Genomic DNA, 13,448 nt, shown 5'->3' on the forward strand with positions numbered 1-13,448 from the left:
GCCTAGGCTGACCTGAAATTGACTCTGTATTTTCAGGGTGGCCTCGAACTCATGCCTCCCGAGTGCTGGTATTAAAGGTGTGTGCCACCACGCCTGGCTCCTTTCTATTTGAAAGAGGCCTATTCCAGCTTTGAGATTCTGTTGCATGATTTTATAACCTCTTAAGTTATTTCCCCCTTTGTTTTGATATTAATAAAATAACATTAAACTATGAAGAAAATTTTAGAGACTTGATTCATTTTTATGCTGTTTCTGTACTTTATCCACTTTAAGGAACATGTTAATGTTACTCAGAATACTTTGTTGAAGTCAGCAAACACATTTAAAAATGCTCTTCTCAGTAACTTCATTAGAATTTGCTTTGTTCTCTTCAATAATTATCACCAAGTTAGTTATTTTGTTGGTTTTTATATGGGGAAATAGTTGTGGGAATTAACTTTCTCATGTGGTTTTATTTATTCTTTTTTTTTGGTTTTCTGAGGTAGGGTCTCACTCTAGTTCAGGCTGACCTGGAATTCACTCTGTATTCTCAGGGATTCACTCTGTATTCTCAGGGTGGCCTTGAGCTCCTGACAATCCTTCTACCTCTGCCTCCCAAGTGCTGGGCTTAAAGGCATATTCCACCACACATGGCTTATTTCATTTTTTAATTGTTTACATTTCTCACTATTTTGTTTTGCTCAGAACTAATCCTCTATTTCTTTTTACATTTACTCTTGGCTTGGTTGTAGTTTTTTTGTCATTTTAAAAAATTTGTGCATTGGTATGCTTTTATTTATTTTATTTTAGAGAGAGCAAGCAAGAGAGACGGAGACAGAGGGACAGGGAGAACAGGCCAGGGTTAGCCACTGCAGTTGAACTCCAGACGCTTGCGCCACCTAGTGGGCATGTATGACCTTGTGTTTGCCTCACTTTTTTGCATTGGGCTTACATGAGATCCAAGAGCAGAACATGGGTCCTTAGGCTTTGCAGGCAAGCGCCTTAACTGCTAAGCCGTCTCTCCAGCCTCATTGGTATATTTTTAAATAAAAGTGGTGCAAGTTGATATTCTTGTATTGTTCTTAATCTTAGGGGGAAGACATTCAGCTTTTCAGTATTAGTTATGATGTTCACTCTAAACTTTTCATAGATGTACAGATTTGTGGAGATTATTATTTTTATTTGATATGGACATATTTTGTATGTAAACAATACATGTTGATACCATTCTTTCCTTCCTCCCTGCCCTTTTTCTAAAGAGGCCTTCCTTGTTGGGGATGCAGGTTAATCACATGGGGATTGTGGGTCATGCATTGTGGGAGGAGGGGAGAGAGAATGTCTCTGTGCAAAATGTCTCAACTTGTGGCTCTAACAATCTTTCTGCCCCCTTTCCACAAAATTCCCTGAGCCATGCTTGGAGCATTTTAAGTCTGTTTCGGTGACGGGCACTCAGGAGCCTCTGAATCTCTGGTTTGGTAGGTGTTGAGTGTCCTCAATGTCTATCTCCTTCACCCTTGTGCCGATATCAGGTTCACTGAGAAAGCAGCTTATTTCCCCAATTCTTCTGTGGCTTCAGCTGGGGCCAGGGTGGAGTACACTGGGTCTTTTATCTCCTCAGGTCCAGCTCCCTTCTGAAAAAGAGAAGCAGATTCTCCAGTGGAGAATTAAATCAGCACTGGTTAAATAGGATAACCATTATTGATCTAGAGAGAATTAAAAGGGTGTAGATGCTCTAAGGTCAGTGGCAGCATGACAATGGAAAACAGAATCATTATCTGGATATGATTCTGACTTGTTTCCCAGTTCCAGATATGGTTTTTCCTTTCCACTGAGTGGATCTGTTATCCAATCCAAGAGCAGTTCATTACCCACCATGGTTGTGTGCCACTATGGCACTTGTGTGAGCATCTTGTCAAGTTGTTTGCTTCTGAGTCACTTAGACCTTGAGTTGCTTGGACAGATGTTGGCCACTTTCCCTGGAAGCTCATGTAGTGACTTCCAGCACTAGGCAGGCTAATTGTCTGGCGACTGGCTCTTCACATTCCAACCAGGTCTCTGTATGGTCCTTGCCAACAGCATTTGGTGTCTTCAGCAGTAGGGTCTTACCATTAACTTCTGGTGGGTAAACAAGTGCTCTGACAGAAGTCTGTCTTGTTTGTTTCGGATGTAGACCATATCCTGCTACAGGGAATTACAGGCCACCACCAAGGGAAAAGAAAAAAGAACAATACAGAGAAGAAAGAGAAACAGGAGAAATTTGAGGTTAGGTTTCATCTCACCCTCTCCAGGGACCTTTGATTCAGGTGCTCCCCTAAGGTCTGCTTGAGGGTTCCACCTTTTAGTCTGACTTCCAGGATATGGGATTCTGTGGTACCAGTTCAATTTGGGTTCCGTTTTGTGTCCCCTTCCCACCCTTTCCCTTCCCCTAAGCCCTACTCTCCCTATGTCCAAGCCTCAAGATGCTATTCAGTCATGTCAGCTACTTGGCTGATCCAGTTAGGAACTGCAGATGTGTGAGATCATGTGATGGGTGTATTTCTGTGATTGTGTGAGCTACTTAGAATGATCTCTTTCAAGTTCAACCATTTTTCTACAAATTTTAATGTGTCATTCTTTCTTGCTGCTGAGTAGAATTACATCGTGTAGATATACCACATCTTGCTTATCCATTCATCCAATGATGGGCACCTGGGTTGATTCCAGTTTTTAGCTATTATGAATTCAGCAGCTATAAACATGGTTGAGCAAATATCTTGTGGAGATTATTTTTAGTTTTTAATTTTTTTTATTAGTTTTCTATTCAGCAAATAGAGGCAGTTTGGTACCATTATTAGGCTCATCCTTGACCTACCCCCTCCCCATTGGCCCCTCCTTGTTGAGGTATATGGGTCATGCCTTGTGGAGTTAGCCCACAGTTATTGGTATGATACATGTCTCTGCATATCCTGACCCAACATGTGGCTCTGACATTCTTTCTGCCCCCTCTTCCACAAAATTTCCCTGAGCCATGTTGGGTTCGTTTTTGGTCTGCTTCAGTGATGAGGTGTTGGGGTCCTCTGAGGCTCTGGATCTCTGATTTGGTAGGAGTTGATTTTTCTCTGTGTTGGTCTCCTTCCCCCTTGTGCTGGTATCTGGTTCATCAGGAAAACAGCACCCATACTTGTTTCGCTAATTTTCCTTAGTTTCAGCTGGGGCCCTTTTGAAGTATGATGGGGTGGCTCTCTCCTTAGGATCTGCATCTACCTGACAAAGAGAAGCAAATTCTCCAATGGAGAGTAAGTTAGTTCCAGGACAAATGAAATAACCCTTACTTTTTTTTTAGAGAGAGTTTAATAGGTGTAGGCCCTCTTGTAGCCCATGATTGATGGTAGCTTGATATTGGAGAGAGGGTTTATGTTTGGATATGATTCTGACTTGTTTCCCAGCTCCAGCTATGGGTCCCATAGGTGGAGATTATTTTTGAAGATCATGAATAGATGTTGCATTTTCCCAATATTTTTTCTCTACATATTAAGATTATTTTATGTTTTTTGTTTGTTTTTTAATATGATAGAGCATATGGACTTATTTTTATATATTAACCTAACTTTGTATTCTTGAGGTAAGCTGTATTTGATCATGATAGATATCTATTTTATTTATTAAGTTTTTATTTATTTATTTTAGAGATTAACTTGCTAGGAGATTTTGTTTATTATTTTTAATTTTTTTAGTTTTTAATTTTTATTTATTTATTTGAGGGAGGGAGGGAGAGAGAGAAAAAAGAGAGAGAGAGAGAGAGAGAGAGGGAGAGAGAAAATGGGCATGCCAGGGACTCCAGCCACTGCAAACGAACTCCAGACACATGTGCCCCCTTGTGCATCTGGCTTATGTGAGTGTTGGAGAATCAAACCAAGTTCCTTTGGCTTTGCAAGCAAATGCCTTAACTGCTAAGCCATCTCTCCAGCCTTTGTTTGTTATTTTTAGTAATATGTTCAGTTCAGTTTTCTTACAATGTCTTTTTTTTTTTTTTTTGGTTTTAAGATTAGGATCATTCTAGCCTTATGGAATGGATTGGGAAAAAATCTTCTCTATTATGCTTTGGGAGAGTTTGTGTAGAACTTATTTTTCTTTCTCTCTTTCTCTATCTCTCTTTCTTCTTTCATTTATTAGATTGCACCAGTAAAGCCATCTGGGCATACAATTTTATTTGTTGGGAAGATTTTAAAGTATAGTCAATTCAAGGTTATTCACATTATTATTATTTCATGAATGAGTTTTAGCTATATCTAAGGAATTTGTCCATTTTCTCCTAAGTTGTTGAATATTTAAATATAAAATTCTACATAGTATTCCATTATCATTGTTTTAATATCCATAAACTCAGTAGTGATACTATCTCTGTTATTTGTGGGTTAACTAATTTGTTTCTTCTCTCTTTTTTCTTGTTAATTATGACTAAGGAGTTGCTAATTTTATGGTTTTCTTAAAGAACCAGCTTTTGGTTTTGCTCAACTTTTTTATTTTTACCATTCATTTATACACTTATTTTTATTATTTCTTCTATTTACTTTGGATTTAATTTTTTAGCTTCTTCAGGTGGAAGGTAAGGTTATTGTTTTGAGACTTCTTCCCTATCATAGGGTTCACATGCTCTAAATGTTCTCCAAGCACTGTTTTAGTGCATCTCTTAAATTCTAATATAGTGTCTTTTCATTCCATTCAGTTAAAAGTACTTTAGAAATTAACTCACTAGCCTCTTAGTTTTTCAGTTCCTTAGCGTCCTCTTACTGCTGTGTGAAAAGTCTTTAAAAGTAGTAAGTTGGGATAATTATGGAGGTTATCTTTTTTTTTAAAAAAATATTTATTTATTTGAGAGATAGGAGGTGGGGGAGAAAGGGCACAACAGCGTTTCTAGCCATTGCAAACAAACTTCAGATTTTTGTGTATCTGGCTTTACATGGGTACTGGTGAATTAGACCCGTGTCCTTAGGCTTTGCAGGCAAGTACATTAACTGCTAAGCCATCTCTCTAGCCCTAGATGTGATCTTATTTCCCATCTTTCATGGGTTGAGGACATTATCCAGGGGTAGAATAGTTGCCTAGCATGTAGGACCTTGGGTTTTGTCCCCAGAAGTACAAACAAAATATCAATAAAGCATTCTTTTATGTATTTTCTCCTTTTTCGTGCATCTTTTATAGACAGCAGGAGAAATCTAGTCCTTGTTACACAACTTAAGCTAGAAATAGACAATTGTAATGACAACCCTTAAGTGCTTGAAAATACATAGCTAAGCTTCTAATGTTGGCTTCTTTACATATGTCAATAAAGTAAGTACAATAAAATGGTGGAATACTTCTTGAAAATGTTATACTGTGACTAGATAAAAATTTCTTTCTATATTTTAGATTAGCCTGATGAGGTTTATTGAAGAAGAAAGGATACAGAGGCAGTAATACTCCCTTTTCTCATATTTTTCTTATATTTGAGGCTACTGCCAGAAGAATAAAAGATACTAGAAAAATAGTCTAGATCTAAGCTTAAGGAAGACAGCCCTTGATTTCTTGTATTAGTTTTCTACATTTATATTCAGGTAAGAGAACTTTCATAAGATAATTTTAATTATGTAGGAAAACATTCATTTGAATGGAATGTCTAAAAGCATCTGTAGTCTAAGTGAAGAAATAATTGAGCTCAATTTCTGTTTTTAAATTTGATCTGTGTAAATATACTCAGCTGCCTTGCGTGTGAGTAAAAGGCTTTGCTTTTAACTGGTGATAAATCTGTGTCTTTGACTATCCTATTCCCAAAGGATTAAGCTCAGTGAAATTTGGTCAGACTATGCTTAGAAAGTAAAATAACAAGAAAACATGTATTTTATAGTTCAATATTTAGTTGTAAAGATACTAAAATTCTTTTTATAATCTCCCAGTAGAACACAACAAAATAACTATTTATTTTAATTTTGAGGCATTCTCATGTGGAGTCATCCTTAACAATTAATTATGTCTCTTGAGGTGCATTAAGGTTACAAAAGGGATAAATGGAGTCTTAGACCTATGGAAGTACCCATACAAAATTTTATGAAGCACATTAGCTTCCATTTCTTTCCATTTAAGATGACACTCCCTTAATAACTAAAAGCTATATATTTAATCAAATAAAAAAGAAACTATTTTATAATTATTGAATTATGAAAAGCATATAAATGGAAATACATTAAAGGTAATTTATAATAAATATTATTTCAAGCAATTTTGACTTATTTTTTAAATCTTTTTGTAGAAAGAATTGATCATGATCTACTTAATTATGTCCAAATGCTTAATTAATCTAATTCTAAAGGAAATGAGACACATTTTTTCAAAATTACATTCTTTAACAAATATGAGAACTTAAAATGTGACAGATATAATTTTTTCACTTTATGTATCATATTTGAAGCAGAATGAATGGAAGAGACTCAAGTCCTTTACAACATATTGGTATAATTGTGTTCAGTTTGTTAGATGGAAAAAATAGAATGATGTTGATGCATTATTGTATGAGTTAATCATTAATATCATTTATACAAGTGGTTTAATGATTAGCACTTAAAGTATGTATTGAGAAACCAAGTAATCATTAGAATATTTTACAATTCTGTCATAGTCCTTAAGTTTTTTCCTTTTAAGCCACTGTGCAACATGTAGGTCTCTAGACAGTGGGCTAGTAAAATACTTTAGCCTCTATATAGCCAAGGCAAAAACATATATGAATTTTCTTTTACACTTTAGAGAATCCGTGCATACCACTACACCAGAAAGAATGGAACATTTGTCCAGGGAGAGAGTGGCCTAAGTTGAGAACCAAGTTCTGTTCCTGGCCTGTTTACATTTGCTCACTTCATTCTTTTTTAAAAATATTTTAGTTTTATTTATCTATTTGAGAGAGGGAAAAAGGGAGAGAGAGAGGGGGAGGGAGAGGGGAGAGAATGGGTGCACCAGGGCTTCTAGCCACTGCAAACGAACTCCAGATGTCTGCACCATCTTGTGCATCTGGCTTACGTGGGTACTGGGGAATCAAACTGAGGTCCTTTGGCTTTGTAGGCAAGTGCCTTAACTGCTAAGCCATCTTTAGCACACTAACTTCATTCTTTTACCACTTAAAAATAATCTGTAAAATGAAGGCTCTGATCTTAATTATTTTGTGTGCGCATTTGCGTGCATGCCTGTGGAGGCCAGAGGAGAATGAATGCTGGGTGGGTCATTGTCACATTTTTCCAGTTATTTCCTTGAGCTGTTGAGATGGACTCTTTCACTAAACCTGGTGTGCTTACTTCCCCTCCCTCCCAGGTAGGGTTTCACTCTAGTTCAGGCTGACCTGGAATTCACTATGTAGTTTCAGGGTGACCTTGAATACTCAGCAATCCTCCTGCCTTTGCCTCCCAAGTGCTGGCATTTTTTTTTTCCCCAAGGTAAGGTCTCACTCTAGCCCAGGCTGACCTGGAATTCACCATGGAGTCTCAGGGTAGCCTCGAACTCTCGGTGATCCTCCAACCTCTGCCTCCCGAGGGCTGGGATTAAAGGCGTGCGCCACCACACCTGGCTAATGCTGGCATTTTTTTTTTAAATTTTTTTTTTTCTTTATTTGAGAGTGACAGACAGAGAAGGAGGTAGAGGGAGAGAGAGAGAGAGAGACAGAGAATGGGCGCGCCAGGGCTTCCAGCCTCTGCAAACGAACTCCAGACGCGTGCGCCCCCTTGTGCATCTGGCTAACGTGGGACCTGGGGAACCGAGCCTTGAACCGGGGTCCTTAGGCTTCACAGGCAAGCGCTTAACCGCTAAGCCATCTCTCCAGCCCAATGCTGGCATTTTTAATCAGACTGGTTGACCAGCAGAACCCCAGTGATTCTTCAGTGTCTTCCCCAGATGACTGGGGTTACATGATGCAAACTGAGGTGTGTGGCCACAACCAAGGTGTTTATGTGGGTGCTGGAAGATAAATCACATCCTTTTAGGCCTTCATGCTTTTACGGGCAAACAGTCTTACCCACTGAGCCATTTCTTCAGCCTAAATGATTTTTAAGTTTTTATCTGGGCTTATCATATTATGACATTAAATTTTGTGCTATTTTACTCATATACTTCTTGAAGCAATCCAATAAATGTGTTTGTATGGCTAGATATTTCCACTGTTTATAATTTTCAAGAGTAATTTTGAGAAGCTTCATTAATTATTTTAAGTAATTATTTGTAGATTATATTGTGAGTTATGCATTAGTTTTTACCTTTCTTATACATATATGGTATGAATGTTTAGGGCATTACTATTTTAGCAAACTGTGGCCCATAGGAATTTGAAGAATATATAAAGAAGTTTATATAATTATGTAAACTTAATCCTTGGCAAGATTCTCGTGCCTCCTCTATTGTTTATAGAGTTAGCATTTGAACATGAGATGATTACCATTGTGACCCATAATGGAAATTGCTTTAATTTAATAATGAAGTTGGACTCTTTGAAAATCATTTTGGCTGATGGCTTGGCCATACAGGCTGATTTGCCAAGTAGGTTTCATGGTAGACATTTTTCCTTATATTGAATAAGCTAACTATGCAGTTATAAGATATGATGAAAACATATTTAAGTACATTTACAATATACAACACACCTGAAAATGTATTATATGTTAAACTTTAATGTTAAAAATATACAAGTTACATAGTTTTGAGGTTTATTTTAGAGAAGAGAAAAATACTTACAGAGTACTGGATGCACAGCAGGAACAAAGTTTGTTTGGATATGGTCACACCTGCATTGAAAACTGCTTTTGTTATCTGTTTACTCAAACTTCTTGGAGGGCCATGGGTGCTAATCAATTCCTAATGTATTCTTCAGCAAATAAGTTGAGCATCAAGTGAGGAATTCCTATTTTGCATACAAGGGAAATATTAGCAGTAGCATCCATAGTGCATTTCAATCATAAAATACATCATATAATAGATTAAGATATTCCCAATGAAAATCTTTAACTTTGGGGCTGGAGAGATGGCTTAGTGGTTAAGTGCTTGCCTGTGAAGCCTAAGGGCCCTGGTTCGAGGCTCAATTCCCCAGTACCCACGTAAGCCAGATGCACAAGGTGGCACATGTATATGGAGTTCGTTTGGCTGGAGGCCCTGGTGTGCTCGCTGTCTCTCTCTCTGTCACTCTCAAATAAATAAACAAACAAATTAAAAAAAACTTTAACTTCAAACCTAGCAAAAAATAAATGAACAACGAATTTTAAAAAATTAAAATACTTGATAACAACACTTATTTTAATCTATTTTAAATTAAAGTAATTTATGTCCATAAAAAGAAGAGACCATCATAATATTTTGAAGCATTGTCTTGTAATTTCTTTTGAAAATGTATTAGAATTCTGCTGGATTTCACTTATTATATATATATGTATATATATATATATATATAATATATGCTGGATTTCAATTATTATTATTATTATTATTATTATTATTATTAGACTTCCTGTGTGTTTTCTGTTGCTGGAATAGCACTCAGATTTACTCTTTCTAAAATTTTTAGCTTTTCACTATATTTTGTCACCTAAACTAGGAAGTCAGGCATCACTTTAGGTTTTGTTCCTTCAGTACTCTTTCCCCACAACTTATAAAAATTGATTATTTCCTTCTCTACACACAAACTACTGATTGCTGTCTTGCTAGGCTCTCATCTTCTGTCACTTGGATCAGTGCCAGCCTCTTAACTGGTCTTTCTGCTCCAGTGCTGACTTCTCAGACAAATACAGTGTTATGTGGTGTTGCAGTCCGGTTCGCATTGCTGGTAGAAATCACCCAACCAAGAGCAGCTTCTGGGAAAAAGAGGTTTATTTTGGCTTACAGGCTTGAGGGGAAGCTCCATGATGGCAGGGGAAAACGATGGCATGAGCAGAGGGTGGACATCACCCCCTGGCCAACATAAGATGGAACACAGCAACAGGAGGGTGTGCCAAACACTGGCAAGGGGAAACTGGCTATAAAGCCCATAAGCCCGCCCCCAATGATACACTCCCTCCAGGAGGAATTAATTCCCAAATATCCATCAGCTGGGAACCTAGCATTCAGAACACCTAAGTTTATGGGGGACACCTGAATCAAACCACCACATGTGGTATTCATAATATTCACACCTACTTATGTTATCTTCTGTATAAAAACTGTTTAATAATTCCTTGTGTCTGGAGTGACTGCAGTTGCTAATGGCATATTGAGCCTTTGTCCATGGTTAATTTCCTGTTTAACTCTAGGTATGATATTTACTTAATTTAGTATGTCCAATCAAATCACACTACTAGCACTTCTTAAATTATTTACAATGTGTGTCTTTTATGACTTTTCATTCTACTCATCTTCTTCCCTTTAGACCTCATCTGAAATCCTTATCTACTTGACCATTATTTCCTTTTGTGGACATCATTATGTTCTGGGCTTGAGGCTATTTACATCACTGTCCTTTCTTTGGTTATGTAATGTGATCAGCTACTTATTATTTTGTGCCATACTGGATTATACAAATGTAATCTATTATTCTTGACTGTATTATTATTAATTGATTACATTTCTTTAATTCACTTTGAAAACTTACTGTAGGTTTCTGTAATTTTGTATATTAAATTATTACCAAATTGTCACTCAAGTAATAATTGAGTGAATGGAAGAAAGTAATCTGGTGTGCCTATCCATCATGGACATGTTTCTCTGGGAGAAAATTTTTTAATAATTTTTTGTTCATTTTTATTTATTTATTCGAGAGAGAGGGAGACAGAGAGAGAGAGAGAGAGAGAGAGGGAGAAAGAAGCAGATAGAGAGAGAGAATAGGCGCACCAGGGCCTCCAGCCACTGCAAACGAACTCCAGACACGTGCACTCCCTTGTGCATCTGGCTAATGTGGGTCCTGGGAAATCGAGCCTTGAACCGGGGTCCTTAGGCTTTATAGGCAAGTGCTTAACCGCTAAGCCATCTCTCCAGCCCCGGGATAGAATTTTTTTAATCCATTAGGTGTTATGTGTATGGTGTTTGTATGTTTGTGCATGTATTCAGGCACTCCATAGTATGTGTATGGAGGTCAGAGGATAATTTTTGGGCTAGTCCTTGCCTTCCCCTTCATTTGAAGCAGGTTTTTTTTTTTTTTTTTGTTTCCCTTCTCATTCTTGAGCTTTGAGGTTGTTCTCCCACCTTCATATCATTTCTCACCATAGATACAGAAGAATTTCAGAAGACAATCATATAACTTCTGATTTTTACATGGGGCTTGAGGATCTGAATTTAGGGACTCAGAGTTGTGTGGCAAGTGCTTTAACCTCTGTGGAATCTCTCTAGTCTGATACTGTCTTTTGATCTATCTCCTTACTGCAGATCAGCACTTTGGTGATATTTTCTTGAAGGTGAAAATTCAAAATGAAAAAGGCAAATATACAGGCAAAATTTAATTATTATTCTTTAAAAAAGAGACAAAACCCAAGAGAGGATATGATAATGTTGAGACAGGTGTTTTTCACTTGATCAGGGAAGGCAGACAAGAAGAGAAGAATGATAATGACAGTAAACAGCCTTGATGTAGACAGACATGTGTATTTTTGGTAACATAGAGGAAGAAATATTGGGTGAGAGAATGAGTATCTCAAGAAAGATTTTGAGGAGAAACTAATGGTTTCATAGGTGGTAAGGAGACTAATGATGGAAACTTTCACAAAACTGTTGTATTAGTTACTTCTTGTTGCTGTGACCAAATACCTAACAAGAAACAACTTAAGGAAGGGTTTATTTTGGCTCCAGCTTAAGAAGGGACACAATTCTTTGGCCCTTTAAGGTCAGGCAGGAAAGCATGGTGGCAGGATCCAAGGAGCGTGGTCGCGTTGTGGCTGTAGTCAGGAAGCAGAGACAGGAGTGGCATGGGGCTACAAACTTTGAAGGTCTGCCCCTGTTGACCCACTTTCTTCAGTGAATCTCTACCTCCTACCGATTGTACAGCCTTCCAGAATAGGGCCACCAGCTGATGACCAAGTGTTGAAATCTGTGAGCCTATGGAGAGGGACACTTCACATAGAAACCACAAGTGGTTTGGCATATTTCATCTGAAATGATGCCCTGGCTATTAAGAGAAAATAATAGAGGCAAAATCATGATATTATCAATAAATGACATGAGAAGCTAGATTTGGGAAAACACAAAGTAGATTGATCTTACGGCGAGGCAGGGTGATTGTTTAATAGTAGAAGGGATGAAATCATAAGGATGAGCATAGCAACAGTATATTATAGGAAAAAATAATATGTATAAAATTATATTGGAAAATAAAATATAATATAATATTAATCACTACTAGAAATTATAAAATGCACCTATTAAATTAAAAATATTTTGAAAGTACATCAAATAATCATTAGACTTTCTAAGTTTAGTAGTCTAGTAATTATGACCAAAATACAATGTTGATATATGAAATTATAGAGAGTAGAAATATAAAGTCAAAATATGTGATACTATAGGGTAGTGGCTGCAACACAAGCTCTGAAGTAAGACTAAGTTTGAATTCCAGCTTTGTCACCTCCTAGATTTGCAATCTTGTACCAGATGTTTGCACTCTCGATGCCTCAGTTTCTTTACCTGTGCATAGAATAATAATAGTACCATTGAAAAATGTTTCATTTATTTATTTAGGAGAGAGAGAGAGAGTACGAGAGAGAGAGAGAGAAAGAGAGATTGAGAGAGGGAGAATGATAATGAATAGACACACAAGGGCTTCCAGCCACTGCAAGTGAACTCCAGATGCATGCACCACCCTGTGCATCTGGCTTATATGGGTACTGGGGAATTGAACCTAGGTTCTTATGCTTTGCAGGCAAACACCATAACCAGTAAGCTGTCTCTCCAGCTCTAATAGTATCTTTTTTGCAAGGCTATTGTGAAGGTAAAATGAGTTAATATTTATGAAGTATTTAGGCATGGGATCTAGCATACAGTGAATGCTGTGGAAGTGTTTTATGATGGTTTTTGTGTTAATAGGTTTCTTCTTACCTACTATATTTCTCAGTCACTGTGCTAGATGCTTTCACACATTATCTTATTAATAATCATATGTCTATACTGGGTTAGTGTATTCCTTGCTGCATGCATAAACTGAATATGCCATAATTAATCTCAAATACAAAATAAAGTGTTTTTAATTTCTAAACTTAACTGGAACCATTTAGTTTCTTGTTTTCAACATAGACTTAGTAAAAGCCGAAGTAAACATCCAGCTAATTCAATTTGGAAATTCACTTAAAAATTATTTATTTGAGGAGAGAGAGAGAGAAAGAGGGAGAATGGGTGTGTCAGAGCCTCTAGCCACTGCAAATGAACTCCAGAGGAAATGTACCACCATGTGTATCTGGCTTACATGGGTTCTGAGGAGTTGAACCTGGGTACTTAGACTTGGCAGGCAAGCGCCTTAACCACTAAACAAT

General features: G+C 37.2%; 1 protein-coding gene across 39 annotated transcripts in view; it reads left to right on the top strand.

Moving 5' to 3' along the window:
* Window positions 1-13,448, top strand: part of Rims2 (regulating synaptic membrane exocytosis 2) — a 544,765-nt gene that overhangs the window by 110,857 nt on the left and 420,460 nt on the right. The gene's annotated exons all lie outside the window — the stretch shown is intronic.

This window comes from Jaculus jaculus, chromosome 2, assembly GCF_020740685.1.
Source record: "Jaculus jaculus isolate mJacJac1 chromosome 2, mJacJac1.mat.Y.cur, whole genome shotgun sequence".
In the NCBI taxonomy this organism is placed as follows: Eukaryota; Metazoa; Chordata; class Mammalia; order Rodentia; family Dipodidae; genus Jaculus; species Jaculus jaculus.